The sequence below is a fragment of the Aedes albopictus genome, chromosome 2 (assembly GCF_035046485.1).
Source record: "Aedes albopictus strain Foshan chromosome 2, AalbF5, whole genome shotgun sequence".
In the NCBI taxonomy this organism is placed as follows: Eukaryota; Metazoa; Arthropoda; class Insecta; order Diptera; family Culicidae; genus Aedes; species Aedes albopictus.
This window is the reverse complement of record NC_085137.1, coordinates 314,426,411-314,438,883: the sequence shown is the minus strand read 5'-3', so window position 1 is coordinate 314,438,883 and position 12,473 is coordinate 314,426,411.

Here is a 12,473-nt window from a genome sequence, read left to right as displayed (position 1 = left end):
AGTAAAAAGAAAAGTGTAACGGAAGTGTTCTTTAAAGTGAGATCTTGCACGAGGTCTAGTTGTCGTCACGAGGAGGGTTCTGCGTGATAATCGGAAGGGCGCAGCGCTACACATATTGAGGTTAGATTGGGCGAGGAGTGATGTAAGTACGCGAACGAAAATTGAACGAAGAAAAAATTGAGTGGTTCCCAATGTTTTTCGTGATCAAAGCCATTTTGCATTCGGGTTTTATTTTAAGGTCAACTGATATATGATTTCAATAATGGAAAGGGGGGAATATAAACATGCGAATTATTTTTTTTCTTATAAATCTGAACGAGAACGACATCAACAGGTGAGTGAAACATAACATTGGGATTTTCATCCATGAATATGTAAATGATTACTGGTGGTATGCAAAAGTGAAATAAACAGTACTTTGGGAAAATCTCTATGGAAGCTGGTAGATTGTTGGTATCACGAATAAACATACTTATAACACGTGTATTTTAGATTGCGGATTGGAAATGGTTTGAGAACTAGGGTGAACAGCTGGATAACTATGATAATAAAGGGATTCATGAGTTTTTTTTGCGTACCTATGAGAACGCAAAGGTTGTGTACCTATAAGATGTAAGGTTATGTACCTATTTAAAATGGGAATTTTGTGGATAATAAACTATGTGCCAAAGGTTGTGTTCTTATGAGATGGAAGGTTATGTACCTAGTTTAAATGGATGTAGTTTTGGGGATAATAAACTATGTGCAAAGGTTGTGTACCTATAATAATGCATAAAGGTTGTGTACCTATAAGATGAAAGGTTATGTACCTACTTTAAATGGATGGAGTTTTGTGGATAATAAACTATGTTCAAAGGTTGTGTACCTATAAGATGAGAGGTTAAGTACCTACTTTTTATGGAGGTGGTTCTGGGGATGATAAATTCTGTGTCTTTGAAATGGAAAGGTCCTGTATCTAAGATCCTGATGATTCTCAATACTTAAAGCTAAAGATTATTATCAAATTGGTGATTGGAAGGTAAGTTGTCTGGGTTTTTTGCCAATATTCCTACATAAAAGCAAAGCAGTGGTCCCAAATAGATTTTGATAAACATGCATACTTGTGAAAATGAAAAGGTTTAGTACCTAAGGTTGAGTATTTTCGAGAACAGAGAGGTTGTGTACCTACAGTAGTGCAAAGAGGTTGTATTTAAGAATGTGTACCTACGAGAATATAAGGTTATGTACCTATAATAATAGATTGCTCACAAATATTTTTCAATGCCTAATTACAGTAATAGTCAATTGGTGAGGTTGGACCTCTGATTTTGTTAACAACATCTCTTTTAGCAATGTTTCCTAAATGATACAGTATGCAAATGAAACATTGAGAATGGAGTTTTTGAGTTATGGTTCAAATAAAAATAAATAAATTAATTAATTAAATAAGTGTTTTATTTCTTGTGTTATGATTTTTTTTCTTTATTACTGTATGAAGTTTTGAATATAATATTTACATAATAAATGAATTGAAATTTACGGAAAACATTGGGACAAAACGCTCATGATGTCTGAAGATACTTTTTATTTAGGATTATAGTTCTTCCAGTTATGAAAGATTTGTTCCACAGGATGTCGTCGTATAGTCGCATCAAACCATTCGACGTGACATCTGAGGCCAGTAATCTTCCGGCGGAATGGGAAATATGGAAAAGTGATTTAGAGTCTTTCTTCTTGGCACAAGCTGTTGAGACACAGCATGATAAGCGAGCACAATTAGCGTACCTAGGAGGACCAGGCCTTCAGGAGCTGCTACGTCACCTTCCGGGGGTAAACCAAGTTCCTCATGTGACCGCTGATCCGCCGTACTACGATGTGGCGATCAAGTGTTTGGATGATTACTTCGAGCCGTTTCGTCGCAAATCATACGAGCGTCATCTTTTTCACCAAATCACGCAGCAGCCGGAAGAAAGATTCACGGACTTCGTTATGCGATTGCGGAAGCAGATTGCTCGATGCAATTACAACTCTTGTGTGGTGGATGAACTGATTGCTGACCGCATCACACAAGGATGCAAATCACAAGAACTTCGCACCAGACTGCTTCAGAAGGACCGCTCGCTAGAGGAAATCATCGCGCTGGGAACCAGTTTGGCTGAGTCACTGAACCAGTCGAGGAAATTGTCGAAGCCCAACAATCCGACTAGACCGGACTCGGAGGTGAATTCTGTCGCGAAACCGTATTTCCGTCCATTTGCAACGCGAAGACCAAATCCGCTTCCGAATCAAAATCGGAAATACTCTGAACGTCAATCGAACAGCAGGTTTATTTGCTACAGTTGTGGGCGTCGAGGTCATGTACAAGGAAGTAGTGACTGTCCGGCAAGAGAGACAAAATGTGCGGCATGTGGAAAACCGGGACACTGGGCGAAGCGATGCTATTCGACTGGCCAGGGCTTCAAACGTCGTCTAAATGACTCATTCGCAGGACCGAAAGCCAAACGCATTCGTGCCGTGCAAGAGGAAACGGAAGCGAAACAATCCAAAGACTTTGTGTTCTATGCGATGGGTCGGAACGTGTTCACCTTCATCGTGGGAGGCGTTGAAATCCCTATGACGATAGATTCCGGCGCAGATGCCAATATTATTACGAAAGAGATCTGGGAGCAAATGAAACAGGCTGGAGTAAAAGTTACAGACGCAACAAAACAAATCGACAGATCGCTGACAGCATACGCCACCGAACAACCGCTGAAGATCGTGGGAATGTTTCATTCAGAAATTCAGGCCGTCAACAATACAGTGCAAGCGAAATTTTATGTTGTTGAAGATGGACAGCGTTGTTTGTTGGGCGACAAAACAGCCAAAGACCTCCAAGTACTCAAAGTTGGATTCGACATAGCATCCGTTGACTCAAACCGCTGTAAACCGTTTCCGAAAATCCGAGGGGTAAAGGTTGAGATACCCATCGATGAACAAGTGCCACCAGTTCAACAGCCGTACAGACGTCCGCCGATTGCACTGGAGGAGAAGATAGAGACGAAGCTACGTTCGCTTTTGGAGTTGGATATTATTGAGCGGGCTCCGGGACCATCGCCATGGGTATCACCAATGGTACCTGTTCAGAAGGATTCGGGTGAAATCCGGCTCTGCATTGATATGCGTCGAGCCAACCAGGCAGTTCTTCGCGAAAGCCATCCCTTGCCGCTGGTGGACGAGCTGTTGTCATCGGTGTCAGGTGCTGTACTATTCTCAAAACTTGACATTAAGGATGCCTACCACCAGGTCGAGCTGTCTGAAAGATCACGACCAATCACCACTTTCATCACCAAGTACGGCCTCTACAGGTAGACAGACACGTATTTGCTTATTATCGTATTTTTGAATAAAGTTGAATTTTGTCATACATGAAACATGTTTATGTTTTTTTTATAAAAATATAGGTACAAACGCCTAATGTTTGGGGTAAGCTGTGCTCCTGAGCTCTTTCAGAAGACAATGGAGGTAGTAACAGCAGGCCTAGAAGGAGTAATTGTATACCTGGACGATGCCGTAGTATTTGGGGCCACTAAGGAAGAGCACGATAGGAGATTGGCTGCCTTGTTGAAGCGTTTTTCGGACTATGATATATTATTAAACGAACAAAAATGCATATATGGAGTAGAAAGCTTGGAGTTCTTAGGCCATCAACTTTCAACTACTGGCGTTCGACCAACTGAAAGTAGACTCGCAGCAATCGAGAAATTCCGCGAACCACGAAATGTTTCGGAGCTTCGTAGTTTCCTCGGGCTGATCTGTTATGTAGGCAAGTTTGTTCCGAACCTCGCAGCGGAAACAGAACCGTTGAGACATCTGCTTCGTTCAGGAATACAGTTCAGGTGGACCCCGAAGGAAAAGTCCGCATTTGAATCTATCAAAGCAGCTATTTCGAAAATTCACCATCTTGGATTCTTCAACCCTAAGGATCGAACCAAGTTGATGACAGACGCCAGCGCAACGGGCTTGGGAGCTGTTCTGCTACAAGAGGATTCAAATGGACGGAGTCGAATTATTGCATATGCCAGTAAATCATTGACCGATTTGGAGCAGAAGTATTTCCAAACAGAGCGGGAAGCCCTATCTCTTGTTTGGGGTGTGGAAAGGTTTCGTCTATACCTCCTCGGAATCAAATTTACACTACTGACTGACTGTAAAGCACTCAAATTCCTTTTCAGTCCAAGGTCTCGCCCTTGTGCCAGAATTGAGAGATGGGTCCTTAAATTGCAAAATTATACCTACGACGTGGAACACATTCCAGGATCTGCTAACCTTGCTGATGTCTTCTCAAGGCTATGTGATCTTCCCCCGGAGCCTTTCGATGAGAAAGGCGAAGATTGCATTCGAAACATTGTCACTCAGGCCGTTCCAAAAGCGATTACTTTACAGGAAGTTAAGGTAGAAACTGTAAATGACGAAGAACTTCAGCACGTATTGGAATGTCTACAAACAGGTAAAACAGAAAGCGTTGTAAAAGAGTACAAACCGTACGTAGATGAGCTCAGTAGTGTTGACGGTGTTCTTTTGAGGGGAAATCGACTGGTAATCCCTCTGAAACTACGTGAACGAATGCTAGTTATTGCACACGAGGCGCATCCAGGAATTGCAGCCATGAAACGCCGTCTACGCCAAAAAGTATGGTGGCCGTTGATGGATAAGCATGTTGAAGGAACCGTGAAACAGTGTAAGCAGTGTATACTTGTTTCATCCTTGGGACCACCGGAACCTGTGAAAAGTACGAGAATGCCGGAGAAGCCATGGGTACACATAGCGGTTGACTTCATGGGGCCACTTCCTTCTGGACACACACTGTTTGTGCTTGTGGACTACTTTAGTCGGTTCACTGAAGCCATTGTTATGAAGCAAATCACGGCCAAACGAACAGTTCAGGCTATGCACGAAACTTTTAGCAGATTTGGGATCCCTGAATCTATTAGATGTGACAATGGACCTCAATTTGTGAGCGAGGAGATGCGATCTTACTGCAACGAATACGGTATCAGCCCACGGAAAACAACGCCGTATTGGCCGCAAGCTAACGGCGAAGTTGAAAGAGCAAACAAAACGATACTGAAACACCTCAAAATTAGTCAAAATTCCGAGAGCCAGGATTGGATGTGGGAGCTTAGGTCGTTCCTATTGATGTACAACTCTACACCTCACACCACAACCGGAGTTGCACCGTCTGTTTTGATGTTCAAGCGTGTATTTCGTGATAAGTTGCCTCATTTCAGAGAACAGTTGGCACCGAATGAAGAAGAGGAAGCGATGGACAGAGACAAGGAGAGAAAACGGAAAGATGCTGACTACGCAGATGCCAGACGTCATGCCAAGACATCTAAGCTTATGGTAGGAGATACAGTTGTGGTGAAAAGAACGACTAAGGCAGGGGTTTTCAGACCTTTTGGCTTGCGGTGCACTTTTTGGGATATAAATGTTTCGCGGTGCACCTGTTCATCATTGCCATAGAATGCAATTTGAAATTTGTGAAAAACGCGGTCGTACATATCTTCCATAGCCACTTCCCTGGTGCATATACTGGGGCTTGGTTTGTGCATTATGACAAGGGCTTTTATTTTTTTGTCGGAGCTTACTACGTCGAACTGTTGTTAGACCTGGATTTGTTTTGCTGGGGATGTTGTTGGAAATTTTCGGACAAAATCCTTTGGAATGCTGAGTGAGGTCCTGACAGTTAAGCTCCTGCCAAATTAGTGATGAAAGTTGAGTGAAGCCCTAACCTCGTGAAGTTCTGCGTGTATTCCTGAATGATTTCTAGTAAGTTTTTTTTTGCAGATGTTTTATCGAGGTTTTCTGGTAGACATCTACAGGGTTTCCTGGTCAACTTTTTAAGAGATCTGAAGAAGATTGTTCTGGAAACCTTAACCCTCTAATACCCAATCCCGCCTTTAGACGGGGTATAGTTTGAGCATTTTTGTAATTTTTGTTTCGTGGAAAATTAATTTTTTTATATTTTTGGCTGATATTTAGGACTGTTTTGTATATCTCAAAATGGTTTTTGGTGTATTTTAAAGCGTATTTACATTTTTTTTAAATCATTGAAAAATTGATGTTGTAGTCACCTTTTAGAAGTCATTGTTTATTTTGTATTGAATCGCTACAATTAACATATTTTAAATTTTTCCCAAATCATTCTATCCTTGTTTAATAGTTTAAGGGAATGGAATACACTCTAAAATTATTTTCCTAAAAATTACACGGAAAATAAAATTTTCTGTGAAAAAAATTTAAAATAATAATATTTCAAGAATAATCATAAAATCCTGTAGGACCCATATAGCCGAGGCGGTAAACGCACGGGTATTCAGCATGACCATGCTGAGGGTGACGGGTTCGATTCCCGGTCGGTCCAGGATCTTTTCGTGAAGGAAATTTCCTTGACTTCATTGGGCATAGAGTATCTTCGTGCCTGCCACACGATATACACATGCAAAATGGTCATTGGCATAGGAAGCTCTCAGTTAATAACTGTGGAAGTGCTCATAGAACACTAAACTGAGAAGCAGGCTTTGTCCCAGTGAGGACGTTACGCCAAGAAGAGAGAGAGAGAATCATAAAATCCTAAAATGTTTTCATCTCAAAAAATGCGTTCCCCAAATTGGCTTCCAGAAAAAATACAAAAGTGTGGGAATGTTCAAAAATAAAAATTAGAAAAATCAAAAACTGAAATTCACGAAATCGAGAATTAAAAAGAATCATCTTCCAAAACATGTTTAAATCGATTTTAGATGACGAAAAATGATATTTAGATCAAAATCAAAAATTTGGGTATTATAGGGTTAAGCCACTTTTCGATAAGAATCTAGCGTAAACAGCTTGCGAGATTATTGCTTACTTCTTTCCAAGGTCATACTAATTGGATTGCTTCTGATAAAAATTTCAAGATATGGTCGTTATTCCTCCTCATCGAACGCGACGATATGAATTCGTCGAGAGGGAAACGCTACGTATCGCGTCGCGGTGCACTTGTCAAGGCTTTGCGGTGCACTAAGTGCACCGCGGTGCACGATCTGAAAACCCCTGGACTAAGGTAAATAAGCTTTCAACAACGTTCGCGCCTGAGGAATTTACTGTAACACAATTAGTAGGATCGGATGCAACAGTTCAGTCGAAGAGTTCGGGCAAAACTTTCCAGAGGAATGTGGCACATTTGAAACAACTACCGGACCCACATACCATAACTGCAAATGATGGGGTGGACAAACAGGTAATCGAACATAACCAACCAATTCAGGACTCTAGCCCCGTGAAGGGATGCGAGACTCGTGAAGCAAATTCTAGTACAGATCATGATGGGAGACTAACACAGCGTTCGATGCGGATCTCTCGTAAACCAGGTTATCTAAAAGATTATCAGACTAATGCAGTTTATGACATTTAAAGTAGAGGGGGGATGTCAGGATCGAATGCGCCCTTTGCGCAGTCAGAGTAGTATTGATCATCCCTAAGAGAGAAACGTCAGATACCGATACGCGGTGGAAGACAGAGTCGAGCACGCCATCGAGGAGATCACCGGTCGCGAGAAGAATGTAAAAAGTGATACGAAAATGGACATTGAAATAGTTGGAAATAAAGTTTGTAATTGATGTGAAAGTCTCGGTGTTAATAAGTTGTATTACGATCCGACAGTAACAAGCTTTTATTTGTCAACTCTCAGATAGTGTTTGATTTCAACGACGTTGAGTACTTGTAGATGTGAACTTGAATGCTTTTTCCCCGCCAGCTAGTCAAAACCTTTGATCCATCTCGCAAATCTTCAACTGAATATAACTTTTTAGTTTTTTTGATGACGGAGCACAATAAACTTGTTGACATCGCTGAAATCTGGGTTTTCCTTTGTAGACCAAGCCACCGAATTCGCTTCTTCTGTATAATTCACCACAACCTCACGTGAAACGTAGCTGCAGCTTTTTTGCCACATGCACTTCAACAGTTCCTCGACGGTGTTTCCAAAAATGTCACTCGTTTGCACTGGATCGGCCAATCGTTATGTTTTGAAAAATCGTACGTAGAACACCCCAATGAAATGGAACGCGAACTGTTTGAATTCCTTCGCCGACAAATTCACCGTAATGTTCAGCTCCGATGGTGCATCTCCCTGATGGAGCGATTGTTCGGAAAGATTGGAATCAGCGCTGTCTTGTGGCAAATGCAGACCGTGTAGGAATAATGGATTTATGGTGACATTTTCTCTTGATGGACCATGGAAGAGATCTTCAAAACTTGGTTGCCGATCCGAAGGAGTGTCCGAGCGAAGGTCCGAGGCGCTGTTTACATCCAAATATTCGACGTCACGGTAGTTCGCTGCGTCCTCCGAAACGCCCTCCTTGTCTTCGGAACTTTGGCTGTTTGATGCATCCATTATACTGAATTGAAACTGGCATGGATTAAGTTATTTTCAATAAAACAAGCATTTATGTACCTGCAAAATCCTCTTGAAATTGTCGATCACTTGCCGATCACTTTATCTCCAAAGCAGCAACAACCTACAATGATTACCTTTAAGGCTTATAAGGCAATCCATGACGACTTTTCGCGATGGGGGTGACAGCCAAAACTGTAAACACAGTGTGAGTACAACTTAACAAAGTTTCGTCAAGTGTCGTCGGTTATTAACAAATTCCTTTGTGTTCAACTGTCACCCCGATCATCGATTCTCAAAAATACATGGTAAACAAAAAAATCAGCTGATCGCATATGTCTCATGGATTGCCTTACAAGCAATCACTTTGTTGTGTTGTGATGATGGTTTTGTTTTGGTTTCATTGCGCACGGGGGGCTACCATATGCGTAGTCAGAAAATTGTTATAAAAATATTTATTTCAAAACATTAAATAAAATATTAAAACAGTAAATAAAAAAAAACGTAAAATGTTCGTTTCATAAAATTGCAATTAAAATATTCAACGATTGCCTTGTTGATCGCAACGTTTACGCAGAAAAATATTTAACGTAGCGTTTTACGCCGTTTAGTGAATTCCTTTTATATTTCATAGATGGTTGTTGCTTTGAACTGTAGCGATGTGCGCGTAGAAAAGAAACGCGAAGATGTCGACGAACTTGTGTCACTGTATATTGAATCTTCGATAGAAGTTCATAAAGAGATTACTTCCAAGGTTGTTGGGCAATTCTAACGATTGAGATGATTTGAGGGTAATATTTAGTTGTATCTGGTGAAGCAACATGTAGGTAGTGTCTAAGTAAATAAAGGCTACTTAGTCATCACTCCTTTCCTCTCCAGCTTACTGTTTTTAACTGGAGCACCCACCTTCTTGTGTTTTTCTGTCAAAAAATAAAATAATATTAAAATAATAATATTTAAAAACGTTAAAGCTGTGGCAATTACATTATCAGACCCCCCCCCCCCCCCCCCTCTCCCCCTCCTCCTATGACCATCTGACTTGGTGAAAGTTTCTTACAATAATGAAAATTACACTAAACTGTTATTATTCTGAAGTCAAATTAAGCTATGTTAAGATTAAATTTAAGCTTCAAACAATATCACTTCCTCCACAACCATGCGGCTCCATTGTGACCTGATAGAAAAAAAAAATGTTTTCGCGCTTAGCGCAAAAATGCGCAAACAGTGACCTATATAGACAAAAAATAGACAAAATTGCACGTCAGATCCGGGATACGGCGTCGTTTTCTGATGTTTCCTAAACAAGTACTGGATCTCTGTATTACGAAGTTTTTCTCCAAAATTTCTTAAAAGTCATTATGTTTGCATATTGTAAAAACATACAAAATTTGTGATTGAATCCCAAACAATCCCTGAAATGTTATGGTTATTCATACCCAAAAACATAAAAAATGTTGTTACACTATTCAAGTCTTCCTAACTTTTACAACGAACTCATAAAGGAAGCTCATGAAATAAAGACAATAAATACTAATATTGTAGCACATAAAACTTCAACTTTGAAAAAATCTACAAGACTAAATTTTCGACCAAATGACTTGAAAATTTGGGGTTTTCTTAGTTGAAGTATCTATAATGGGAGAAAAATATTAGAAAAATAAAATATTGAAGTCGATTTTTGAGGTTTTGTCCGGCTTCCGGCCACTGTGCGCTGGTCGAATGCTAGATTTTGTCAGAATGTAACCAGACCCACAGAATACTCCTGCAAGTACGCAATCAAACGGCATCATTGCATTCGGTTTATAGAATCCGGAGATATAACAGTTCAAAATTGACTATCGGATAATTACGCTTGAATATTTCTTATTTCATGTAGAATAGCCCGATCTTTCCCAAGTTTTGACCAACTCACTGTAAAAATTTGAGAAATTTTTATGCACTTTTCGAAAAGTTACAGCCAGTTCATTTTTTTTTTTTTTGAAAAGTGAAAATTTTTTCTGGCCCGATCAGTTTGTCTATCCCCTGTATGTGTCACATGTCCCATTCAATAACAGATAAAAACTACTAAATTTAAATTCACATTTCTACACACTTAGAAAAAACCATTGACTTCGGTAATATTTTACCAAAATCGCAACCGTTAAGTTTTTTATCGGTGAAATTCGATAACGTATACCGAACTTAGTTAAAATTTGGCAGATAAACGACAACATTTTACCGAAATTTGGTATTTTTTACAGGATTTCAGTAAAAAACATTACCGAACGCACAGCAGTTGAGATTTCAGTAAAAATTACCGAACGTCGGCTGTTCGAGTCCGTATGAAGTTGATCATCAATATTAACTTCTTTTCTCGATCAGCCTAGATAGCTGTGTAGTGTCGGTAGCGATTGTCTCAATTGGCTAAGAATAACACTACGGACCGCCTGTTCCGGTGGTAAGAATCCACCAACAGGTGACCCCTAATTCATGGTGTGATGCGGCTTTATGCTTACCGTGCCTAGGAATGAATGGCTAGGGGGGTCTAATAAAAACCTAACCGCTAACGGAGCCTGTGGAGTACCAGGGCGCCCTCCACAGTATGTAGCCCTTACTGCGCTAACCGGAGCAATGGTGCAGTGGACCTTGTGTTTCTCCGAGACAATCAGCTGCCCTTCTTTAGTCTCACTTGAGGCTAAATAAGGGCGGGATTATGAAGATGTTGTTAATTAGTTTAAATTTTCACCTATATGGTTTCGCATTATGCGATTTACACAGTGTATTCTGTGTATCGTCGCCTTTGGCGTTTTCCAATCGATACCGTTGGTTTTATTGTTGCTGTTCTTTATTGTGCTGCTGTTGCGAAGAGTTTAATCTTACCTAGTTTGGGTAGTGGCTACGGTTAGGATAGCTCAGATCAATCTTCAGCATAAAAGAACAGCAACGATCAATCTTTGCAGACTTATGCAAAATGATACAGCCCAAGTGGCCTTGGTACAAGAACCTTACTTTCGTAAGGGAAATTTCTATCTAGGAAACCTTGTGAACCCGGTGTTTGCCACTTTCAGTAAACATGAAATGGCAAACTCGCGTGTCATGCCTCGAGCCTGTGTGCTTGTCAACAACGCAATAGTTGCTACACTCATCTCTGAACTAACCACCAGAGATGTATGTGCTATCACAATTGATGTATCTGTTGGAAACCTCAACAGGAAATACGTCTATTGTTCTGTGTATTTACCACATGATGAACCATCCCCTACGGATGCTTTCAAACAAGTCAACGCATACTGCACTTCAAAAGGCCTTCCGCTAATTGTTGGCAGTGATGCTAATGCTCACCATATCATCTGGGGCAGCTCAGACATTAACTTGAGAGGCTCCAGTTTGATGGAGTACTTAAGTAGTACAGATCTTGCATTACTTAACATAGGCAACCGCCCAACCTTCATGGTATCTGCTAGAAAGGAAGTGTTAGATATAACGCTTTGCTCTAGCAGAATTAGTCACGAGCTGACCAATTGGCATGTGTCAGATGAAGAATCTTTATCTGACCATCGCTATATCTTTTTTGAACATTTAAATGTTACTTCGCAAACATTGCGTTTCAGGAATCCTCGGTCAACAAACTGGGATCTTTATACTGATTTGGTTGCAGCCAAATTTCATGGATATTCACCATCCATTGACACTCCAAGTGATTTAGATGATGCCGTTGATACTACAACGACCTTCATCATGGAAGCTTTTGAAGAAGCATGCCCTCTACGGTCTGAGAAGATCACAAGAGGAACCCCTTTGGTGGAACTCTGATCTGGCGAAACTCAGGAAACAATGTAGAAAGAGTTGGAACAGACGACGTTCGGCTGGTTCGGAGGCTTTCAGGTCGGCTCGCAAGGCCTACAGGAAAGCTCTCCGGTCTGCTGAACGATCCGGCTGGAAAAACCTTTGTACAAATGTTTCCAGCCTGAGTGAAGTCAGTCGGTTAAACAAAATCCTTGCGAAATCTAAGGATTTCCGGGTGAACGAACTTCGTTTGCCAAATGGCGATCTGACTTCCTCCGATGAGGAAGTTCTGGAATGCTTATTCAGCACACAC